We start from the raw sequence: 25,753 nt of genomic DNA on the forward strand, positions 1-25,753 counted from the left end.
AAAAACCGGATAATAACAACATCAGGATTTCACTTCATGAAAATAAAAATGTCTGCATATCCAAAAAGAAATGACCAAAATGAAAATATAAGCAACGGAATGGGGAAATATATTCCACAAGCAAGATACCAAAGAGGTCCATATCTATATATGGACCCTATACATATAAAGGGTGTTTTGAAGTTGATAAGGGTTCCACCTTCCAGATAACAAGCAAATGGTATCAAGGGACTGTTTCCAAGAGAAAATAAAACTGCCAAGGTGCCAAAGGTTCGGTTTTACTTCTAACCAAAGAAACATGAGTGAAAATAACAGGTAGATGCCATTGTCCATCTAGTAAATTCACCAGTTTAAATATAGGGTACAATAAGACACGAAGATTGCTGTGTGATCTGGTAATCCCACTCTAAGATATACACCCCCAAAAGAATTAAAGGCAGGAACTCAGATGGTTTTAACCAATGTACACAACAGCATTGTTCACAGAAGCCAAAAGATGGAAGGATGGGGATCCCTGGGTGGCGCAGCGGTTTAGTGCCTGCCTTTGTTCCAGGGCGTGATCCTGGAGTCTCAGGATCGAGTCCCACATCAGGCTCCCCGCATGGAGCCTGCTTCTCCCTCTGCCTGTGTCTCTGCTTCTCTCTCTCTCTCTCTCTCTCTCTCTCTCTCTCTGTGTCTCTCATGAATAAATAAATAAAATATTTAAAAAAAAAGATGGAAACAACCCAATGTCTGTTGATGGATGATGGATGAAGGGATAAGAACACAGTGTGGTGCATCCATACGTGTAGTATTTTTCAGCCTTAAAAAGGAATGACTTTCTGGCAACTGCTACAACAGGGGTGAATCCCAAAGATATGGTGAATGAAATAAGCCAGACACAAAAGGACAAATTGTGTGCGGTTCCACTTGTACAAAGTATCCAAGGTCTTCAAATTCAGGGACACAAAGTCTATTAGAAGTTACCAGGGGCTGGAGGCAGAAGGGGGATAATGAGTGGTTGTTGAACTACATAGAGTTTTGGTTTGGGATGATTTAAAAAAAAAAAAGCGCTCTGAGAATCTGCTAAGAGAGTATAATATAAGCGTCCTCACAACCAAAAAAACAGAACAAAACAAAACAAACAAACAAAAAACATAACTATGTGAAATGATGGCTGTTGGTTAATCGAGTTGTGGCAATCATTTCACAAAGTATACATATGTCAAGTCATCACATTGTATACTTTAAATATAGACAATTTTACTTGTCAATTATAATCAAGAAAGCTGAAGGAAAAAAACTCTGGAAATGGGTAGTGGTGATGCTTGTTGCGCAAATATTGTGATGTATTGAATGCCATTGAATTGTACGTTTAAAAATGGTCAAAATGGCAAGGTTTATATTTAACATGATACTTTTAAGCGACAACAACAACAACAACAAAAAACCCACCTAAAAGGAGGGACCTTAAATACACATTGCTGAGTAGAAAAAAAACCCACTCTACAAAGTCTACATGCTGTGTGATCCCAACTACATAAAATCTTCTTTAAAAATAAAATAAAAGAATAAAAAACAAGGAAGGTACAACATCAGGAGTAAACCTTATGTAAACTATGGACTTTTGTTAATAATAATGCATCAAGTTGGCTCATCTGTGTGACAAATGCACCTAATGCAAGATGTTCATAATTTGGAAAATTGAGAGGAGAGGGGGAAACGGGGGTAAAAGTATTTCCTCTATTTCCTGCTCAATTTTTCTGTAAACTTGACACTATGCTGAAAAGTTTTTATGATAAAATTATTTTAGACTCTAAGATGATTGAAAAATGAAGAAGAGGGATGCCTGGGTGGCTCAGCAGTTGAGTGTCTGCCTTGGGCTCAGGGTGTGATCCTGGAGTCCTGGGATCGAGTCCCACGTCGGGCTCCCTGCATGGAGCCTGCTTCTCCCTCTGCCTGTGTCTCTGCCTGTGTGTGTGTGTGTGTGTGTCTCATGAATAAATAAAATAAATAAATAAATAAATAAATAAATAAATAAATATTAAAAAAGAAGAAGAAATAGAACACACTTTGGACACCTTAGCCAGCCAGCATCAATGGGATTCAGAGAAAACAGCAGTTTGGGGGGTAGGGGGTGATCAAGAAACCCCTTTTGTGTTTGTAAACTGTTCCCACGGAGGGCATTTGCCAGTTTTGCCCTGGAACTCCACACCCCCTCACGCCCAGTGCTGAGGGTTGACCTGACCCAGAGGTGACCCCCAGTGACTCCATGATCCCCACCCTACTCCTGGCTGCCCAGCAGCCCAGTTAACTTAAGGTTTACTGTACCATCTCCAGTTCTGAGTCTTGAAGTCACCTGCCAATCATTTGTTTAACAAATACTAATTGAGGGGTGCCTGGGTGGCTCGATGGGTCATGTGTCCGGTTCTTACAATTGGGCTCAGGTCGTGGGATGGAGCCCCACGTCAGGCTCTGTACTGGGCATGGGGTCTGTTTAAGATGCTTTCTCTCTCTCTGCCCCTCCCCACCCCGCTCATTTTCTCTCTATCTCTCTCTCTCTTAAAAAATTTTTTTAATTAATTGAGCACTTACTAGGTGCCAAGCTGAGTGTGTCCATCTCCTATTGTTACTGCAACAAATCACGACAAACTGGGTAGCTCAAGACAACACATTTATTATCTCACAGTTCTTCTGGAGGCCGCAAATCCAAAACTGTCCGGCTAAGCAAAAAAAAAATCAAGGTGTCCACAGGTTCTTCTTCCTTCTGGAGGTTCTAGGAGAAAAGCCGTTCCTTTGCCGTTCCCAGGTTCTAGGCGCCTCGGCTCCTAGATCATTCCTCCACGTTCAAAGCCGCCAGTCAGGCCAAGTCCTTTGCACGCTGCCAACCCTCTGGCTTCCTCTCTCCTGCCTCTTTCCTCCACATTTAAGGATGCTCGTGACTACAGTGGGATCCCGCAGATAATCCAGGATCATCTCCCCATCTCCCCATCTCCGGGTCAGCTGATCAACAACCTTAAGCCCCCCTGCCACGCAACCTGGCATGTTCGTGGGTTCCAGGGATCGGAAAGTAAACATCTCTGGAGGTGCCATTATTCTGCTTTCCACGTTGCGGATGTGACTTCAAGTAAAACAAACAAGATCTCTGCCCTTGTTTGTACAGGTGACAGTCTAGAAAGCCAGCAATAAACCTGGGGCAATAAGGAAGATAAGGGCAGATCACAGTGAGTGCTCTGAACAAAATAAAACAGCACGATCTGATAAGAATAAAAAGACTGGGGATCCCTGGGTGGCTCAGTGGTTTAACACCTGCCTTCAGCTCGGGGCCTGATCCTGGAGTCCCGGGTTCGAGTCTCATGTTGGGCTCCCCGTGCATGGAGCCTGCTTCTCCCTCTGCCTGTGTCTGTGTCTCTCATGAATAAATAAATAAATCTTTAAAAAAACAACAACAACAACAACAACAACTACCTGCCGGAGAGTCGATGACGAGCCCTGCGCCATACCACTCGAGACCTTCCCGCGGTGTGACCACGCACCGAAGGGAAGGCAAGTGTGGCATCCTCTTGTATGCGGCTTTTACGTTCCTGCTGCCACCACGAGTTTGGAAACAGAAGACATCAAGCCCTCCCCCCCCCCAAGCATACAATCTTTGATGACAGTAACTCTGCCACCATCTCTACTTACAAAGAAGGTCTCTGAGAATGGAAGCAAAAGGCCACGCGGAAAGGGGGATGGGGGTGGGGGTGGGGGCGTGCCCAGCAAGGAACAGGTGCACAGGCGTCCAAGGTGGAGGAGAGGAAACACGTGGGCTTTGCGTGCAAGGCTCAAAGAGGAGACTGGGAGGGAGGGTCACACACACACACACACACACACACACACCACCCTCCCCACCTCCATAGATGAGGGGATGGGGGAGTGGTCTCAGCCTGCTGGGTCAGAGAGGGAGGGTTGGGAGGAACCCTGAGTGTGATGGGAAGCCAGCCGCAGGAGGGACGAACGCCATTCTGCCCACTGTGCTCTGGTCCCGCATCATCCTTCCCGTCTGGGCCCGTGGAGGCTCCTCCTTTCCCATTGCACGGGCCCAAATAGTCATTAGGGCCACCTTGTCACACCCCCCCAGTCCTCCAGACATTGCTCCTGGTGCCACCTGCAACATCCATCTAGAATCTAAACACTTCTCACCAACTCTGCGGTCTCCAACCTAGTTCAAGTCATTATCATCATCGCGGGGGGGGGTCCAGTACAGACCCCCCCAGCCCCATGTCCCCCCCCCACGGGGGGAGGGCTCTTAAATCCCACGGGTTGTCCTCCCTGAAGAAGCCACCAGAGGGCGCCCGTGAGCACCCAAGTTAGGTCCTGACCTCTGGCCGAAGGCCTTCCAAGGCTCCCACTTTGGGGGGTAGAGGTGTCTGAGTCCTCTCTCAGCCCACAAGACCCTGCAGGACCTTCACCCTGTCTCCTCCCTGCCTCACCCTCCTCCCGTCTCTCCCTCACTCACTGCGCCAACCACACAGCCTCCTCCCTGTTCCTCCAACACACCAAACTCTGTGCTGCCCCAGGGCCTTTGCACAGGGCTGTGCCCTCTGCCTAGAACACTCTTCCCACAGATACCCACAGGGCTCCCTCCCTCCCTCCCTTCTGATCTCTGCTTAAATGTTAACCTCAGCAAGGACTTCTCTGGCCACCCTTTTTTTTTTTTTTTTTTTTATTCATGAGAGAGAGAGAGAGAGAAGCAGAGACACGGGCAGAGGGAGAAGCAGGCTCCATGCAGGGAGCCCGACATGGGCCTCGATCCCGGGACTCCAGGATCACGCCCTGGGCTGAAGGCAGGCGCTAAACCGCTGAGCCACTCAGGGATCCCTGGCCACCCTATTTTTTAAAAAAATATTTTATTTATTTATTCATGAGACACACACAGAGAGAGGCAGAGACATAGGTAGAGGGAGAAGCAGGTTCCCTGCGGGTAGCCCGAGGCAGGACTCGATCTCAGGACCCCGGGATCACACCCTGAGTCGAAAGCAGACACTCAACCACTGAGCCACCCAGGTGCCCCTGACCACCCTATTTTAAAATCTGCATCACACCCTCACCCCCAGTGATTTCTGTCACCCTCTCTCTATCTCTCTCCCCTGTAGTCATCACCATCTGAGGATACCATGGGTTGTATATTTTCATCACGTGTTGCCTGGCTCCCTCCTCTCAACCATAAGCTACAGGAAGGTGGGTGTCTCTGTGCTGAGCCCCACTAGCCCCAGAGCACAATAGGTGAGTGAGAAGCTTTTATGGATGAGGGGATGGATGATTCCTGGTCTGAGATCCAGCTGGCTGTGGGCGGAGAACGCGCCATGGGCCAAGAGTGGACTCTCAGGTAAAATGGTGTAGCCACCGTGGAAAACATCTTGGCAGTTGCTCAAAAATGAAACCTTTTGTAACACACGATGAATGCAACAATCTCGGTTCCGGGCAGATACTCAGAAGCCTTGAAGCCAGGGCCTCAAGGAGATACCCCCACACCCACCTTCATAGCAGCGTCAAACGTCTGTCGATAGATAAACAGATGAGCCGAATGTGGCCCATTCGCACGATGGAATATCAATCAACCTTGAAAAAGGACATTCTGACACCTGCTACCAACAGGGGGAACCTGCAGGACACTGTGCAGGGAAACAGGCCAGACCCAGAAGGACCCTCCTGCACGACCCCCCTCCCAGGAGGTCCCCAGAGGAGGCCCGTCTACAGAGACAGAGAGGAGGTGGTGGGAGCCAGGGGTGGGGCAGGGGGCGGGGGTCAGCGCTTCCTGGGGACAGAGGTTCAGTTTGGGGAGATGGAAAGTTCTGGAAACGGATGGTGGGGGGGTGGCTGCGCAACCACGTGAGTGTGCTTAATGCCGCACGGCCATACAGCTACAGTGGTTTCGGTGATAAATGTTACGTTACGCACATTTTACTACACTATGAAGCTAGAAATAAACTTAAGGGATTCAAGTGAAGAAAAAATTACCAAGTAAATAAGAGTGTGGTGGGAGCCGAGGAGGAGGTAAGACTCCCTGACACACATGCTCGTGGAGTGAATAACGCTGAGGGGGCGTTCACGGGGCCAGAGCCTTGAATCCTCATGAACAGCGTGCTGTGGGGATCCTACTGTTGTTCCAATCCTACAGACGGGGAAACTGAGGCATGGCGGTGATGTTCACACAGCCGGCAAGGGAGCGAGTGCGAAGCCTGGGTTCTGAATGCAGGCATCCTTCACCACTAGGCCCTGGGCCTCTTCCTCTTCTCTTCTCCTGCTATCCGCTCACTCTGAAATTACTGGAGGCTTCCTCACGTGCTATGCATTGAATCAACCCCTTAGCTTGCATTACCATATATATTCCCGCCAAGGTCCGTATGTGGCAGGTAATATTATTATTCCCATTCCGCAGATGAGTAAATCGAGGTTCTGGCCTCCTCCACAGGGGCTCGGACCCCAGCACTCCCCAGCTGGAAACCTCCTGTGGCTCTCCAGCGCCCTCAGCTAAAATCTAAGTCTACCTTAGCACAACCGGCAAGGCTCCTGGCCAGCTGGGAATCTTATTTTCGCCTCTCCCCACAGCACAGGCATCCTGTGCTCTGGCCATTCCCGACTCTTTGCAGAGGTGAACAGAGCAAAGGTTTTCCAGCCTCAGAGCCTTTGCACGCGCTGTTTCTCCTGCCTACAAAGTTCTCTCTTTCAGCCCAACTAACTCTCCTTTGCCTGTTTACTGATAACCACTTGGGAGAAGATTTCCCCGACCAGCCCCAAGCTCGCAGCTCAGTGGGTGAGCTCCCTTCTGTTCCTACAACGCCTGATGCTCACCTCTGTCCCAGGTAATGCGGATGGGCAGCCCATTCATCAGCACATCCACGGAGTTTGTAAGCCGGGAGCAGAGGCGTCAGTTCAGATACTATCAAGCTGCAAGTGTTAGAAACGCCATCCAGAAGCGGCTTAAATCTGAAGAAATGGGTACTGTATGATCTCACTTGGGGCGCCTGCGTGGCTCAGTGGTTGGGCATCTGATCTGCCTTTGGCTCAGGTCGGGATGCCGGGGTCCTGGGATCGAATCCCACATCAGGCTCCCCGCAGGGAGCCTGCTTCTCCCTCTGCCTGTGTCTCTGCCTCTGTGTGTGTGTGTCTCATGAATAAATAAATAAAATATTTTTTTAAGTGGCTGAAATCTTTTTTTTTTTTAATTTTTATTTATTTATGATAGTCACAGAGAGAGAGAGAGGCAGAGACACAGGCAGAGGGAGAAGCAGGCTCCATGCACCAGGAGCCCGACGTGGGATTCGATCCCGGGTCTCCAGGATCACGCCCTGAGCCAAAGGCAGGCGCCAAACCACTGCGCCACCCAGGGATCCCGAGTGGCTGAAATCTTAAGAAACGAGTACTGTATGATCTCACTTATAAAGAATCTACAAAGGCTGAACTCATAAAAACAGAATAGAATGGTGATTACCAGGGGCCGGGGGCGGGAGAGCTGGGGAGATGATGTTTAAGGGTACAAACCTGCAGCTAGGAGATAAATAAGTTCTGGCGATCTCATCCACAACATAGTGATGATAGTCAACAATACGTATTATAAACTTCAAGGCTGCTTAGAGATTAGATCTTAATTGTTCTCACCACAAAAAAGAAATTATAATTAAGTAACATGACGCTACCGGTGGTAATCATATTGCATTACACAAATGTATCAAATCAACATGTTGTACACCTCAAATTTACACAATTATATTTCATTAAGAAGAAAAACCCTAAGGGGACATATTATGTCTTGGAAGGAGGAATTTTGATGTTGGGTGGCTCCGGGGCTCTTCAATTCAGCAGAGTCAGAATTCCGATTCTTTCCATGTTTCTGCCCATGCATCTGCAGCATGTCAGGTGAAGGAAGATCTTGAGTCCAGTTTGGAGATATGCTGAGTGGGATGGGGGGGAATGCCCAGAGGGAGTTATCCAGCTAGATATTAGAGCCCAGGGTGAGACAGGAGACAGAGTCATCCCTACACCACGGCAGAGGATGAGCAGACCCCGGGAGGGTGTGTGGAGTGAGAAGCTGGCTTTGCCCAGCATTCATGAAGCACCTGCTGCATGCCTGCACTAACTGGGCTCTGGGGATTCAGGGATTCCATGGGGTGGCTTCTCCCAGAAGCAAGGATTTGGATGCAAGGGCTTATTAAAGAGACGCTCCCACCCTGTGGGGAGCTCTGGAGTCTAAATTGTGTCTCAGAGTCTGTTCTGTCTCCATGGGAGGCAGTTGAGCTTTGCGCTTCTGCACCAGTCAGTTGGTTAGCTATGGGCCGTGACAGGTAAGGAGGTAAGGAGGCAGGGAGGCTTCCAGGCACTTCTGGCTCAGCTCCGGGAGAGCCCCACTCCAGAGCCAAAGGCAGACTGAAGGCCACAGGCGTGAGCTCTCGGTAAGAAAGCGTGAGTGGGGGATGAGCCCCCAGAGCCGAGACAGGAACCTGAGTGGGCACCAGCAAGTCCATGTCCCAGTCCACTGGACCACTTAGCTCAGCGTGATCTCAGGTCCCTTCACTTCTCTGGACCCCGTTTGGCAACAACCTTCTCTTTAAAACAGCACTTACGGGATCCCTGGGTGGTGCAGCGGTTTGGCGCCTGCCTTTGGCCCAGGGCGCGATCCTGGAGACCGGGGATCGAGTCTCACATCAGGCTCCCGGTGCATGGAGCCTGCTTCTCCCTCTGCCTGTGTCTCTGCCTCTCTCTCTTTCTCTCTGTATGACTATCATAAATAAATAAATAAATAAAATTTTAAAAATAAATAAAACAGCACTTACCTGGTACATTCACTCTGCAAATATTATTGAGCGCCTACTGTGTGCCAAGACTGGGGATCCAGAGGTGGACACAGCAGCGGAAGGAAGCAGAAAACGTCCTTTTCTCGTGTGGCAGCAGAGGGCAACACACAAGAAGCAAAATGAGTAACTGACGTATACAGAGTCCATCAGACGGGTGTACGCCACGGAGAAAAATAAAACAGGGATAGAGACGTGGCTGGGGGGCAGCCTTAAAGAGGAAGATCCAGAGCGCCTCTCTGAAGTGGCAACATCTGAGCAGAGATGGGAAAGGAGGGAGGGAGGGAATCGTGTGGGTATCCGGAGGAAGGGCATTCTAGGAAGAAGGAACCCGTGCAAAGGCCCTGAGGCAGGGTGGTGCTGGCTTGTTGGAGGAACAGCAGGAGGTGATGATGCGGCTGAAGCAGAGTGAGAGGCGAAGGTCGGACGGGTGAGGGGTGATGCTCACATACCACAGGGCCTCATCGCCCAGCGTGAGAACTTCAGATCTGGCCCCTAGGTCTGTGGGTTATTTATTTAATGAGGATTAAGTGAGACAAGGCAGGCTATGCACTAACACAGACCCCAGCATATAGCAAATGTTCAGGAAACACCAGCCCAGGATTATTTCTCGAGACCATCAACGGAAGAGAATATGGAACCTTCTGTAAATTTCATTGAAAAAAATGGAACATCGTAAACCGCCCTAGACATAAAATAATTATCTCCCACCATCACCATCAGACTATCGACAGCCAACAAAACTTCTAGAACTCAGCCCCAGCCTTACAGTTCTCCTCTGTGGCCTGGCCCCTGGTCCAAAGAATGGGCCTGAGACCTCAGTGCTCGTTTCCAGCCCAGGAGAACCCAAAGGGCAGTGGGAAGTCACATCTGCTGTGACCATCGGGCAGGTCCAAAACAGGCAGTAGCTAATAAACCGGCTTTATTCTGAGTAGGTTCCCACTCCCGGCCCACCTGGCCCTAGATGGAAAAACCCTTGTCTCTCCTTGGCTGAGAAATGTGAAGGTGCTCAATGGCACACGGCGGGGGGGTGGGGGGGGTGGATAAAACTATACTGGGTGAGGAATTGAGCCGGTTAGGATGTCACTTAGGGTAAACTGCAACATTCTGGTCCTGTCTTGCCCACTTTCGTTACTATCTCTGGACCTCAGTTTCCACATCTGTAAAATGGGCTCTCTTGGGTTGATGAACGATGATTCAGAGACGGCCCCTTCCGCCCCATGCCTCTGCCATCCCTGGGATGCCTGCACATGTTTGCTGCAACAATCCTGAAGGGGGAGAGGGGGAAAACCCAAGGATCCATTGCAGGGGACTAAGTAAATAAATACTAAAGAACCTTCACGCTGTAGGCCAAGGGTCGGCTTTTGCAAATAAAGTTTTATTGGCACAGAGCCACGCCCATTTGTTTCTGTTTGGCCTGTGACTGCTTTTGTGGGGCCGAAAGCAGAAGCGAGTGGTTGCAACAGAGACCATTTGGCTCTGCAAAGCCTAAATATTTGCTCTCTGGCCCTTGAAGAAAGTTTGCCAAGTCCTGCCACAGAATATAATACCACCCTTAAAAGGAGCATGCCAAGTCCTGTTTTTCAGATAATGACATGGGAGGATGCACATGACCTATTATTACAGAAAAAAAAAAAGGGCAGAAAATTATGCATAGTACAATTCCATGTTGGCAAAATATATGGGTATTATTTATTTGAGTATAGACAGAGAACCTAAGAAAATATAGGTACAGGTGCGTCTGGGTGTTTACAGCATCCTGGGACCGTATACAAATGGTAATCGCTGCCATGCCAATTCACCGTGGGGAATTCTGCATCCTCTATTTTGGGGTTGTTGGGTTTGGGTTTATTTATTTATTTATTTATTTATTTATTTATTTATTTATTATTTTACAATATGTACTACTTTTTTTTCCAATTTAAACAATTGAACACTGTTTAATTGTGAAAAACAGTTAATTGTGGCAAAGAAGCACACATCACAAAAATGTACCATTTTAACCATTTTTTGAGGTGTCTGGCTCAGTGGCATTTGGTACATTCACGCTGTTGTGCAACCATCACCAGCATCCATCTCCAGACCGTGTTCATCTTCCTAAACTGAAACTCTGTCCCCATGAAACACTAACTCCCCATCCCCCTCCCCCAGCCCCTGGCTTCCACCATCTACTTCCTGTCCCTGTGAATTTGATGACTGTAGGAATCATAGATATAATTCCATATATATATATATAGAATCCTACAGTAGCTGTCCTTTTGTTTCACCAGGAATTAGATCTTCAAGTTTCAGCCATGTTGTAGCAGGTAACGAAATGTCTTTCCATTTTTGCTGAATAATATTCCATTATATGGATACACCACATTTGGTTTCTCCGTGCACATCAATAGACTTTTTTTTATTTAAAAATTTTTTTAAGATTTTATTTATTTATTTGTCAGAGAGAGAGAGCCCAAGCTGGGGGAGCAGCAGGCAGGGGGGAGCCTGATACGAGGCTCGACCCAAGGACCCCGAGATCCTGACCTGAAGGCTGACCCTTAACCAACTGAGCCACCCAGGTGTCCCCATCAATAGGTATTTGAGTTGCTTCCACCTTTCACCTATTGTGAATAATGCCCCCTATGAACATGGGTGTGCAACTATCTCTTCAAGCCCCTGCTTTCAATTTTTGGGGGTATGTACCCATAAATGGAATTGCTAGATCGTATGGCATTTCTATTTTTAATTTTTTGAGAAACTGCCATATTGTTTTCCACAGTGTCTGCAGTATTTTAAATTCCTACGAGCAATACACAGCTTTTAAAATGAAATCCAACTTCACCATCCTCTGTTCCGAGCAAAATGAATGTTACACGTTAGTTAACATTTTAGAAAAAAAAAAAAATGTACTGAGCACAGAAGTGATGAAGACAAGGATGCCTGGGTGGCTCAGCAGTTGAGCATCTGCTTTTGTTTGTTTTTTTTTGTTTTTTTTTTTTTTTGTTTTTTTTTTGAGCATCTGCTTTTGGCTCAGGTTGTGATCCTGGGGTCTTGGGATCGAGTCCTGCATTGGGCTCCCTGTGAGGAGCCTGCTTCTCTGTGTCTCTGCCTTTCTCTGTGTGTCTCTCATGAATAAACAAAATCTAAAAAAAGAAGAAGTGATGAAGACATAGTCCTTGCCCTTACAAATTCATGTCTTAGTGAGGAAGACAGACCATAACCACAAAAATAAATAAGTAATTTTCAGATTGTGCTGGGTGACAGATGCTGGACAGAGATTAACATAAAGTAATGGAATTAGAAGTAACTAGTCAGTTTTCTCTAAGTCTATTTTTCACAAATAGAAAAACTCTTTAATGGGGTTAGACTTTCAGTCTTGCACGATTAAAAGCTTCCGGAGATGGATTGCACAAAAAAAAAAAAAAAAAGTGAATATACTTAATGCTGCTGAACTGCACACTTACAAACAGTTAAGATGGTAAATTTTATGTTATATTTTTGCCATAAAATATTTTTTAAAGATTGTATTTATTTATTCATGAGAAAAAAAAGATTGTATTTATTTATTCATGAGAGATATAGAGAGAGGCAGAGACATAAGCAGAAGGAGAAGCAGGCTCTCCACGGGGAGCCTGATGCGGGACTTGATCCCAGGACCCTGGGATCATGACCTGAGCCAAGGCAGATGCTCAGCCACTGAGCCGCCCAGGGGTCCCTTGCCACAATATTTCTTAAGATATTACACTCTGGTGTTATTTACAGGTAATTTTTTAAGTACAAAAAATACAGTAAAAATACAAAATGAACCACCATGCTCTCGTTAAAGAGTATTGAAGGTCTGTGAACAGGAGATATTTAAGAAGAGACCCGAATGATCAGAAGAGGTTGGCCTTGGAAGAACTGCAGAAAAGAACACCATGGGGCAGCCCGGGGGGCTCAGTGGTTTAGCGCGCCTTCAGCCCAGGGCATGATCCTGGAGACCCAGGATCAAGTCCCACGTCGGGCTCCCTGCATGGAGTCTGCTTCTCCTGTGTCTCTGCCTTTCTCTCTCTCTCTCTCTCTCTTCTCTTTCTCTCTCTCTCTATCTCTGTGTGTGTGTGTCTCATGAATAAATAAATAAAATCTTTAAAGATAAAAAAAGAAAGAAAGAAAAGAACACCATGGGGTAATGGTCATCAGGTGGGAATGATTCCAGTGCATTCTGAGAGGGAACGGAAGGACAGTGAGTGCAGAGTATAGGGCATGAGGGTGAGAGAAGCAAAAATGAGTCTGGAGAAGCTCTGCAGAACCTGAAACACGACGCTTGACATCATTAGTCGAGGGAAATGCAAATTAAATGCACCGTGAGCTGCCACCCTGCAGCTACCAGGGCCCAAAATTAAAACCAAGGACACTACCAGGTGCGGGCAAGGGGGTGAAGGGACTAGAATGCCATACACTGACGATGGGGGCGTGAAATGATACAAACTCTTTGGGGCAGTTTGGCGCCTTGCACTCCCGAGTATTAACCCAGAAGAGCTGAATGCACAGATCCACATGCATATTTGTGCGTGAACATTCATAGCTCCCTCTGTAGTTGGCAGCAAGCGGAAGCAAAGCCAGTGTCCATTCTCAGGGGAGTGAATAAGGAAGTTATGGTATCCAGCTGCTGGATGTGATTCAGTAATGAGACAGAGCAAACTACGGACACACGGAACAATGGGGACAAATCTCAAAATCATTATGCCAGGTGAGATCTCATGCCCAGGTGGAAAGAAAGAAAGAAAAGAAAGGAAGGAAGGAAGGAAGGAAGGAAGGAAGGAAGGAAGGAAGGAAGGAAGGAAGGAAGAAAGAAAGAAAGAAAGAAAGAAAGAAAGAAAGAAAGAAAGAAAGAAAGAAAGAAAGAAAGGAAGAGCACATAGGGCTGCTTCCACTTCCACGAAATACTGGAAAGTGTGCATTCGTCTACACGGGCAGAAAACACACCAGTGTTTTTTTATTGGTGACCTGGGGTCAGGGGTGAGACAGAAGGGAATGATTATGTAGGGACAGTAGGAAATTTAGAGGATTGACCATACATTCATGATCTTAATTGTGATGATGGTTTTACAGGTATACAAACAGGTCAGAACTCATCAGCCTTTTTTGCCTTAAATACATGCAACTTATTGTGTATCGGTTTGGGAACCTAAGTACTTTTGCCATAAACATCTGTAGAAATCCTGTAGACATTTTCACCGCAAACGCTTTGGCCACATCACTAATTGGCTACAAGGCAATTTTACCATAAAAGGTTAAAAAAAAAAAAGAAATAATTTTTTGGCAGTTTGATTTGGCAATTTGGCTTCATCAAACTGGTTAACAGTTTTTTTTTTTCCTTTCTCCATTGACACACCACTCCTATTTTCATGTTGAATACATCTTAGCCCTCATAATGGTCTATACAGTGGTGCAGAGTTTTGAGCCCATGTGTCCCATAGAACTTTGGAACAATGGACCTGAGACAATGTGTCAAAAACAAACAACAGTGCAGAAGGCTACAGGATGCCATACAAAGCTCAGTTACAAATACACAGACTATACTTGGAAAGGGATATATTTCTTTGGGGAGGGGCAAGGAGAAGAGGGTCTGGCATCTTTACCAACCCTGAGCTCCTGACCTGAGATCAAGAGTCCATCTCTCTCTTTTTTTTTTAAGATTTTATTTAAAGATTAAAGATCTTTTTATTTATTTAAAGATTATTTTATTTATTAAAATATTTTTAATTAAAATAAATTTAAATAAAATAATTTACGTTTTTAATTTTTAAATAAAATTTAATTAAAATAAATTTAAATAAAATGATTAAAAGATTATTTTTATTTAAAGATTTATGTCAAGATTAAAGATCTTTTTTAAAGATTTTATTTATTCATGAGAGACACGCAGAGAGAGGCAGAGACACAGGCAGAGGGAGAAGCAGGCTCCCCGCAGGGAACTCGATGTGGGACTCATCCAGGGACTCCAGGATCATGGACAGAGCCGAAGGCAGATGCTTAACTGCTGAGCCACCCAGGCATCCCAAGAGTCTGTCTCTTTTTTTTTTTTTTTTTTTTTAATTTTTATTTATTTATGATAGTCACACAGAGAGAAAGAGAGAGAGGCAGAGACACAGGCAGAGGGAGAAGCAGGCTCCATGCACCGGGAGCCCGATGTGGGATTCGATCCCGGGTCTCCAGGATCGCGCCCTGGGCCAGAAGCAGGCGCCAAACCGCTGCGCCACCCAGGGATCCCTCTGTCTCTTAACAGATTGAGCAATTCAGGCATTTTCCCCCACAACCTTTTTTTTTTTTTTTTTTTTTTTTTTTGGTAATCTCTACATCCAACACCTGGCTTGAACTCCAGATCCTGAGATCAAGAGTCAAATGCTTTACCAACTAAGCCAGCCAGGTTTCCCTGGATATCTTTTTTTTTTTTTTTTTTAAGATTTTATGTATTTATTTGAGAAACAGAGAAAGGGAGAGCAGGAGAAGGGGGGAGGGACAGAGGGAGAGAGAGAAGCAGACTCCCCACCAAACAGGGAGCCCTACAAGGGGCTCAATCCTAGGACCCTGAGATCATGACCTGAGCCAAAGGTAGACGTTAACAGAATGAGCCACCCAGGCACCCCACACACAATACCTTTCTTAATGAAGGATGAAATTTTAGTGGAAAAAAAAAGGTGGGATATGAAACGAGAAGAATCAACAAACGCATACATGTACAATACTACGAATGGAAGACCTCAAAGACAGGTCCTTCGGTACCATCCACAAAATAAAAATCGGATATTTGCACAGCATTGCCATGAGTCTACACTATACATGTAGAATGTATTCAAATATTTCCCATTTCACAATAAAGCCTTTTTAATTTTGTTCTTTGTTTTTCATGTTTATGTCCTTTTTATGTCCCTTGTTTATTTATTTATTTATTTTTAATTTTAACTTCCAGGGCAAAACTGCCTTAAGGTCAATTAGTCAAGTGGCAAAGATTTTTGCAGCAAAGAGGCTTACAACGAAAATATTGGACCTGCTCACTTATGCCTCAACGAAGCCACTGAAAATAAAAGGAATGTGGCCCCTTTCAATCCAAGGTAGTTGTATTGCACACGCAGCTGGCTGGTACCCCTCAGACTCTGCACACCCTTCGCCTCCCACCTGTACCTCCTCCCTGACCGCCCAGGTTCTGCTCGTGCCCCCTAGAGTCTGTTCGCAGCCCTGCAGCCCTGAGACTTTTCCTCTTCAATGCAACACAGTCCACGGGGTGTCCAGGGCTCAGCCACTGGCAAAGCCCTCAGGCTGCCCCTGCTGACCTCCCACCACACACTCTCTGGCTACCTACGTTGCAGCCAAATGAAATCTTCCAGCACCACCCATCAGAAAGGCTCTGTTCACTACTGTGTCCCCAATGCCCGGAATAAGGCTTGGCAGGCTGCAGGCCACCGTGGGAAATCCGTATTTGCTCAATAAATATTTATGAAGCCCCCCATTTTGGGCTGGGTCCTGCAATTGGCCCCCAGAAACAGTGGTCTCTGGACGCCTGGGTGGCTCAGCGGTTGCGCATCTGCCCTCGGCTCAGGTCGTGATCCCAGGGTCCTGGGATCGAGTCCCACATCAGGCTCCCCGAAGACAGCCTGCTTCTCCCTCTGCCTGTGTCTCTGCCTCTCTCTATGTGTCTCTCAGGAATAAATAAATAAAATCTTTAAAAAACACACAGACATAGTGGTATCCGTAATCCTCCATGGAGCTCACTATCGAATCAAATAATCCCACAAATGTATTAATATATTATATATTAAATTATATAATTTATAAATACACTAGATAAATATATTATTATAAATGCCACTCATTTGCTCATCTGACTGCACCATGCCAGTAATCATTTCTAGCATGCAGCGGGTCGTTCAGCCCTCCGTGGCTCGTGTCTTAACTGGAAAAAACACTTCTCTAGCTAGAAAACTTCTATCCATCCCTCAAAACACAGCCTAAAGTTTACTTCTCCTGACTCTCCTCCCTCCTACATTGCATAAAATGCACACCTCTCTCTACTGAGCTACTGTAGAAATAAATAAACTTCTGAAGCATTCAACTCAAGAGTAGGAATAGTCAAAGCTGAGAAAGGAATTTGTAATGAATTTCAAAGATCTTAATCAATTAGAACACAAAAAACACACAAAAGGAATTTGGAAACTGAAGAGCCACATCTCTAACCAGTTTAAGAAACAGAAAGAAAACAAATGCAATTTTCTAAAACTAGATAAAAAGGGGCTTTCTGTGGGGAGCCTGCGTGGCTCAGTTACTTAAGCATCTGCCTTCGGCTCAGGTCATGATCCTAGGTCCTGGGATCGAGTCCCACATTAGGGTCCTGGCTCAGCAAAGAGTCCAACTCTTTTCCCTCTGACCCTCTTCCCTACTTATGCTCTGTGTGTGTGTGTGTATGTGTGTGTCATGAATAGATAAATAAAATCTTTTTAAAAAATAAAAATAAAACCTTAAAAAAAAAAGAAAGGAGTAGAACACCTAAATGAGTCAACAAACATGGATGAATAGACTAAAGGTATTATAAAAAATAACCTCTCCCAAAAAGGTCAATCCCAGAAAGTCATCCCATTGCTCCACCTTCAAAAGTTCGAGAAATGGGTAAAGATTTCCCAAATAGATGGAAAACTTCTCAGTCATTCTATAAACAGCCCAACCCTGAAACAAAACCCGACAACCTAGAAAAAAAATGTTAAGATCAAGCTCACTGAAAAAATATATATAAAGAGAGCAAAAGTATCAAATAAAACCCAAGTTCACAGAGTCATCCATAATTCTGAAACCAAAAAAAAAGCTCTGAACTTCTGGGTAAGTTGGTAGCCAACTTGACCCAAAGTGATGGGAGCCTCTTTATAGTGACTGCATCATGCATTTTTGCTGCTAAAATATTAATGTGCTTGATTAAGGGTCCTCCTGCACACCCCACTAGGTGTGTTCAGCAGCCACGCAGTATATGCCATCTACCGCACGTGTGTGTGTGTGTTAAATTAATAATTTGGGGCAGCCCCAGTGGCTTAGTGGTTTAGCACTGCTGTCAGCCCGGGGTGTGATCCTGGAGACCCGGGATTGAGTCCCGCATCGGGCTCCCTGCATGGAGCCTGCTTCTCCCTCTGCCTGTGTCTCTGCCTCTCTCTCTCTCTCTCTTTCTGTGTGTCTCTCATGAATAAATAAATAAAATCTTTTTTAATTAATTAATTAATAATTTGCCATGACCTTAGAGGTTACTCACTCCCAGGAATGCAAGCACAAATCAATGGTTGGCCCAAACAGAGAGCATCTCCTCCTAACCCCCCACTCCGCGATACCATGGTGGTAGCTCGAAATCATCCATGGCAGGAGTATTTACACCACAGACACTGGCAGGTGCTTCAGGACTTATTTTTCCCCGTCTGCCAGCACTCTGCTGAGCACTGAGGTCTTTTAAATGAAATCCACTCGGGAAGCGAAGGAAAACACAGTGCATGTTCATCTCCAAAGTCAGAAAGGTATTTTGGTTTTTTGTTTTGTTTGGTTTTGGTTTTGGTTTTGGTTTTTTCAGAAAGGTATTTTAATAAACTTTTGATCCAGCCCTGATATAAAAATTAGTAGCCAGTTAGTAACGAAAGGAGGTTTTTATGGTCGGCGTAGATACAGCGAGACACACAGGCTCAGAAGTTCTATTACCTGCTTTCAAATCCTGATTCCTCCCTTGGCTGATTGTCCTTGAGCTCTCTGACCCCAAGTTTCTTCCTGTATTACAATCACACCTTACCTCTGAGGGCTGTTTTCAGGAATTAAATGAAACAATCCCTGTAAAATGCTTAGCAAAGTCAAATATTAAGAACCTACTAGATAAAAAAAAAAAAGAACCTACTAGATGATAGCTCTTGCTATTATTAATTGTTAAATATGGGGGGGGGAATACTTTCCTAATAAGAAATTGTTTTTATCTCAATGACTGTATCACGCTTAACAGGGAAACACCAGCTTACTTGTCACAATTGACGGAAAGAATATGTTGCCATTATTAGAATAACTGTTGTCGTTGTTACTTAGTATTCGGATGTCCTAACCATCAGGATAACAAGAAAAAAATATGGGGAAAAAAGCATTAAGAGAAAAGGAAATCAAATAATGTTTCTCTACAGGAAATAACCTTATTTACCCCTAGGAAATCTAGCCAAAAAAACTATTACAGTTAATAAGAATTCAGGAAGGCAACAGGATACAAAATAAATACATAAATATGAACAAACCTGTAATTACCAGGAAACATAATGGGGAAATGACTCGTTTTATAACATTCACCCCAAATATCAAAAATCTATGAATTTATTTCATAATAATGGTATAAGGGTTCATAGGAACAAAATCATTAAATTTTTCAGGAGTATAAAAATACTAAACACACACATATTCCTGGTTGGGAAGAATATTATGAAGATGTCACTGTGGGACAGATAATGAAAAAGATCTATAGAAAAGAACAGAAAATCTTTACACAGACCCAAAGATAGATAATTATTTGGTATTTATAAATGAGGAACTTCACATCAGAAAGCAAATGGCTACTCATCCAATAAGTGGGCCTGGGACAACTGAGTCATCATTTGAAAAAAACAAAATTAAGTCTGACATGCCTGCACATCAACTCTCGCAAGCAAATAAATTCCAGATGGACAAAAATGTGAAACCTAAAAACACTGCAGTAGCACTAGAAGAAAATACAAGATACATTTACCAAGAGTATAAATAATAAAGGAAAAGACTGAAATATTTGACTAGATTTTTGAAAATTTAAACTTCTGGGGGCTAAAAACCACTTTTAAAAAGTTAAAAGAGGGGCACATGGGTGGCTCAGTCAGTCAAGCATCCAACTCTTAATCTCAGCTTAGGTCTTGATCTCGGGATTGTGAGTTCAAGCCCCACATGGGGCGTAGCCACATAAATAAAGCTTTTGAAAAAAAAATTTAAGTTAAAGGAGAAAAGAAAAGCTAGGAAAGAATGTTTGAAATGCATTTGCCAAAGGATATTTTTTCCACAAGAAATCTTAAAAATCAATATGAAAACACAAAAAACACAATGCCAGGAGATGTGTGAAAAACTCAACACTTTAGGTATCAAAAGTTTATAAATTAAGGGGCACTTGAGTGGCTCAGTGGTTGAGCATCTGCCTTCGGCTCAGGGTGTGATCCCAGGGTCCTCGGATCAAGTCCCACATCAGGATCCCCGAAGAGAGCCTGCTTCTCCCTCTGCCTGTGTCTCTGCCTCTCTCTCTCTGTGTTTCTCTCATGAATGAATAAATAAAATATTTTCCAAAAAAAAAAATGTTTCTGAGCCTCAGCACTATCAACTGGCATTTGGGGTTGTATCCTTCTTTGCCATGGGTGGGGGGGGCATCCTGTGCTTTATAGGATGTTTAGTAGCATCTCTGGCATCCACGCACTAGAATGCAGAAGCACATCCCCCTGGCTGGTGCGTCAACCAAAAATATCTTCAGACACTGACAGACGTCCCCTGGGGGGGATATTGCCCCCTCATTTGAGAACTAGAGGCTTAGAGTCACCCAGGCTTGGGTTACACCCGCCCTTCTGGGTCTCTCTAGCTCTGGACCAGGGACCGATTGATACTGCCCCTCAGAGTGCGCTGAGAATTTGGTGTCATAAACTTCCAGATGCGCCACCCGATACAGGACAGCTGTCCCATGGATCACGTTTATCATCCGGAGCTGTGTCTGAACTTGGCAGCGGAGTCGTGGAGGTGGATCCAGCCCCTAATGTCCCAGCATGCGTGGTCCCAGCTCCCATCCCTGGGAGCTGGGGGCCCCTTCCAAGAAGACTGTTCCCACTCCAATCAGCGCTGGATTCCTCCCTGGGAATGGCCCAGAGGCCTGGAAGCTGCCAGAAGGAACTTCCTCCACTCCATGCTGGTTCTTTGAAGGCTCATTTGGCTTGAGGGGGAGGGCAGAGGGGCTGAGGTCAAGGCAAGGAAGAGAAACGGAGTCTCTGTGGGCCAAGCTCTCCTCTGGGCTTGCACACACATGTTTGTACACGTTTGCACATTAGTAGGCACACAGGCGAGAATACATTCAAATAATATTCATGCAAACACACACACGGACAAGCTTGGGTGCACATGAACACCCGCGTGATCACACACTCAGATGTACTCCAATACACCCATGTGGGCACACACACAGGCGTGCTCAGGCACCCACACGTGTCCATGGGGCAGACCTACACAGATGCAGGTGTGCACAGGTGCGCCCATGTGGGATGGCACACAGAGACATCTTCCAGGCACACAGGGATTCGTGTGGCATGCACGCTTAGACATGCGAGCACACACGTGACACTCAGAGCTCTGTTCGGACCCACACGCAGCGTGGCCACACGTCTTCTAGCCCCAGGATCCTCTGTTGCTCCCACCTCTTCGCAGTCCCGGCTCTGTACACAGAATCATGTCCCCAGATGTCAGTGGAGCACTTGTATATGTGTGGGGCTCTGTGCTTGGTTCTGGGGCTCTGGCTGGGGGACTAATAAAACCAAGACCGACCTTCCCTCCAGGAGCACCCAGACCAGAGGTGAAGCCAACACCTCAAACCCAGCCACCGGTCAACACAGAACCGAAGTGGGGAAAGAGCCTAGGGGGACAGCAGGATTCAGAGGTGTCCCAGGGGGGCCTGGGGCAGGTGCAGGCAAGGGGGCTCAAACTCCACTAGCGAGTCAGGAGAAGTGGGGTCGGAGTGAGCCTTCCACACACACGAGCACTGGAGCTCAGGGGCTCATGCACGTTTGCACCCCACCCCCCGTCTTCCCACACGTTCCCCACAAGGTCTATTTACTGCCCAGGTAAAGACAGAGGCCAGGAGGACTCCCGGGGCCCTGATGCCTCCGGGGGGCACCTCCAGGCCCCTCCCTGGGACCCCAGCTCCTCCATCTTCCACCTCTCCCCGCCCCGCGGTGGACACCCAGCCTCTGACCTTGCCTGCTGCACCTGCCCCTCCTGTTCCCCAGTTCCACCTTCTCCGGCACGCCCCGGTGCTAGGCCAGAACCCTCCGAGCGTCCTCACCCACAGGCTTTCTCTTGTCACGCAGTCTGTCCAGTCTTCCACTGTATCCGATCTCAAATCTCCCCATGTGCCCAGTCTGCAAAACGCACCCAGAATTCAAGCATCTTCCCTCCTCCCACTGCCTTACCTGGTCAGTTCCCATCATCTCCCACCGGGACTGGTGCAGTCCCCTGCCCTTGGTCCCCATGCTCTCACCCTCATCCCTGCAGTGGCCTCCAGAGGGGAGTCAGGTCCTGCCTTCCTCTGCCCACAGCCCTTCGGGGCTCCCACCTCCTTCAGGGTAAAAGCCCAAGTCATCCCAAGGCACACAAGATCCTGCTCCCATCCCCTCCCTGCCCTCATCTTCTCCCGTTGTCCCCCTCACTCACTCTGCTCCAGCCACAGGGGCCTCCTCTTTGCTCCTCCATCACACCAGGCGGGGTACTACCCCAGGACCTTTGCACTGGCTGTTGCCGCTGTCCAAACTGCTCTTCTCCCTGATATCCGCACATCTCACTCCCTTACCTCCTTCAGGTCTTTAGTTTTATCCTCTGTCCCCTGTCACTTGAAAACACCACCCAAACTGGGTTGTCTGTCGGCTTCATTCTCTGCCAGAGCCCTAGTTCAAAAAGTTCAAAATGGCACTGGTGCACAATAGGCGTTCCATAAATATCCCTTAAATACTGAGTAAATGTTAGACACTCTTGTGGCTATTGTCAACCTATTACTTGTCTCTCACTCCCCTATAGCCCCCCTGGGGGCAGGGCCTTGCTCCTTCTTTCAACAAATGTTTATTGAGCATCTACGGTGTGCCTAGTGGCAAAGGAAATAGATATAAATCCCCTTTCTCCAGTGAAAGTGGCTTTCAGGGACGCCCGGGTGGCTCAGTGGTTGAGCGTTTGCTTTCAGTTCAGGGCGTGATCCCTGGGGTCCTGGGATCGAGTCCCGCATGGGGCTCCCTACCCCCCACAGAGAGCCTGCTTCTCCCTCTGCCTCTCTGTGTGTCTCTCATAAATAAATAAATAAAATCTTTGTTTAAAACGTGGCATTTAAATGCAGAATCTGTTAAATGCAGGAGACAGATCAATGTGTATAAACCAAGAAATGATTGCAGAGAACAGCAAGAAAATACAGATATAAGAGAAAATAAAACATGGGGAGGTTTGGAGGGCAGCAGAGGCGAAGCAGATTTCCCCAGGCAGGTGCTGTTTGAGCAGAGGCTGCATCGTGAAGGGCCAGCTGCGGGGAGATGGGGGCAGGCGGGGGGTTTCAAGTCCAGCTCTCGTGGTGTCTGAGCTCCAGCTGTAATGGGCAAGTGCGTAATGGGAGGAACACACAGACGCAGGCAGGAGTCCTCAGGCAGGACATGCACCCGGGTGTCATGCACACGTGTCCAGATGACCCAAACAGGCACTCCCCAGCCCCCCACCTGGGCCTGGGACTCCTTGACCTCTGGGTCCAGGAGGGCATGGGAAGAGAGGCCCCCATGGCTGAGACACCCTGCCCTTCCTCCAGGGTTCCCAGACGCCCTGACACAGGCTCCCCCAGAGGAAAAGGAAGAGCGTCAGCCCGGGGCAGCCTGCCTTGTGGGCCAGCTGCTGGGGTGGGGGACCTTCTCCCCAGCCCTCTTCCTCCCAGGTGACCAGAGGGGCTGCTGGAAAATCCCAGGCACAGGAAATGAAAATGGGCAAGTGATGGGAAGCAGGCAGAGAGGTCACACCCAGGGATTCGCAGACGAGAGGGCCCTCTGTCCCAAGCGCTGACCCTGGAGCCTCCTCCAGGGCCTGTGGATCAGGGAGCCAGGCTGAGAGCCAGGAGGCGTCCTCACGCCCTACCTCCCACGGCTACACAAGATCAAGCTCATTCTGCCTTCTGAATCCCCTTCAGAGCCACCCGCCGCCCTCTGTCCCGTGCCTGGGCTAAGCCACCACCCTGTCCCCCAGGTAACAGCACTGCCCCCTAACCAGCCTTCCAGGCTCCAAGAGTGCACCCTGTACTCATACTCCCCCCCGCAAACCCCCCCCACCCCCAGTCAGAGAGATCTTCCCGAAACAAAGCCCCTCTTGCCATCTCCCCCTACATACAGCCTCTCATGGCTCCTCATTGCCTTTGGAACAAAACCTAAAGCTCTTCCTAAACCCGTGTCTTGGAACCCAGCACACACTGGCCTCCATCTCCAGCTTCCTTATTCTGGCCATTTCACCCCCCGCCCTATGGCTCTTCTTGCTGCAGGCAGATGGGGTCATTTTTTGTCCCCACCACAGCCCTGCGCTCGTCACAGGGTCCCCCGGCCTCATCCATCCTTTAGGTGTGCCCTGAGCATCATTTCCTAAAAGCCTTCCTGGACTCCAAGTTCACCTGGGCTCCCCCTAGACCACAGGCAACATCGCTTTGTGCTTACCTGGTTGTCTGTTTCCCGGGGGGAACTGGGCTCTGCAAGGGCCTCCCACACCTGACCCAGGGTCTGGTCCCAGACAGATAAGCACACGATGTCTTGTGCAAGGAGGCGGGTTGCATCAGCCCACTGCTATCCCAGCCTGTTGCACAGTCGAGGGGGTTGGGCGGTTACCAGGCACTGACTAGTAGTCCTTCATGGCTCACACTGAGGGTGGACATAGGTGATCCCCTCCTCTGCTCTCTTAGCCAAGACAAGACTCATGGACTAAAAAAGCAACCTTCTTGGTGGTGCCCAGGGTAGAATTAGAGTCTAAAAATTATAAGCCTGGGTCTCCCTAGCAGGAGACTTGCACGGCCCTGGTGTTGGGTCACTGCGTTTCTCTGGTGATGACCGCGATCATTAGAAGGCAGCATTGGGCATCAACTCCCTCCAGACACTGTGTACTCCACCCAGCAGCTGAAAATGACTCCTGCCCCACCCCCAGACAAGCCTCCAGGTGGAGCTTTGGCTGGAAGAAGAAGCCACCAGACCGGGGACCCAGAGCGAGAAGACTCTGATGAAGGACAACAGTGCCTCGGTGTTTTCCAGGAAGGCTGGAGTCCCAAACTGGAGGAGCCACATGAAGAATGCAATGGTGACAATAGCCAAACTATGGAAAGAGCCCAGATGTCCATCGACAGATGAAGGGATAAAGAAGATGGGTGTATATGCATGGAATGGAATATTACTCAGCCATCAAAAAGAATGAAATCTAAAAAAAAATAATGAAATCTTGCCATTTGCAATGACATGAATGAAGCTAGAAGGTATTATGCTAGGTGAAATAACTCAGTCAGAGAAAGACAAATACCACATGCTCTCACTCATATGTGGAATTTAAGATACAGAACGGGGGGCGCCTGTGTGGCTCGGGGGTTGAGCATCTGCCTTTGGCTCAGATTGTGATCCCAGGGTCCTGGGATCGAGTCCTGCATCAGGTTCCTTGCAGGGAGCCTGCTTCTCCCTCTGCCTGTGTCTCTGCCTCTCTGTGTCTCTCATGAATAAATAAATAAAATCTTTAAAAAAAGAAAAGAAAAAGAAACAGAACAGATGAACATAGAGGAAGAGAAGGAAAAATAAGATAAGATGAAAATAGAGAGGGAGGCAAACCATAAGAGACTCTTAACTCTAAGAAACAGACTGAGGGCTGCTGGAGGGGAGGTGGGGGGAATGGGGTGACTGGGTGATGGCATTAAGGAGGGCACGTGATGTGATGAGCACTGGGTGTTGTATGCAACTGATGAATCACTAAATTCTACCCCAGTAACTAATAATACAATATATGTTAGCTAAATTGAATTTAAATAAAGAATTTTTTTAAAAAAGAATGCGGGGGTGGGAAGGGAACTGCTGGGGAATGGTGCTGTGTCCCCTGACGTGCCTCCCGGGGGTGCAGTGGGGGACTGAGGCCATGCAGGTCCCCAGCCACATGAGTCCCCATCACTAGCAGAGACA

General features: G+C 47.1%; 2 long non-coding RNA genes across 3 annotated transcripts; both read right to left on the reverse strand.

The window, feature by feature from the left end:
- Positions 1–2,640: 2,640 nt before the first annotated feature.
- Positions 2,641–3,682, reverse strand: LOC140610901 (uncharacterized). The gene is made up of 2 exons (XR_012012347.1): positions 3,448–3,682; positions 2,641–3,170 (listed from the first exon to the last, which is right to left on the reverse strand). It is a non-coding gene; the product is annotated as an uncharacterized lncRNA (long non-coding RNA).
- Positions 3,683–19,124: 15,442 nt separating this feature from the next.
- LOC140610900 (uncharacterized) lies at positions 19,125–24,347 on the reverse strand. 2 transcript variants are annotated; one of them, XR_012012346.1, is made up of 4 exons: positions 24,263–24,347; positions 22,251–22,480; positions 21,883–21,958; positions 19,125–21,256 (listed from the first exon to the last, which is right to left on the reverse strand). It is a non-coding gene; the product is annotated as an uncharacterized lncRNA (long non-coding RNA). The 2 variants fall into 2 exon arrangements; XR_012012345.1 differs by having other exon boundaries at positions 19,125–21,958.
- Positions 24,348–25,753: the final 1,406 nt, after the last annotated feature.

The sequence above is a fragment of the Canis lupus genome, chromosome 19, assembly GCF_048164855.1.
Source record: "Canis lupus baileyi chromosome 19, mCanLup2.hap1, whole genome shotgun sequence".
Classification (NCBI taxonomy): Eukaryota; Metazoa; Chordata; class Mammalia; order Carnivora; family Canidae; genus Canis; species Canis lupus.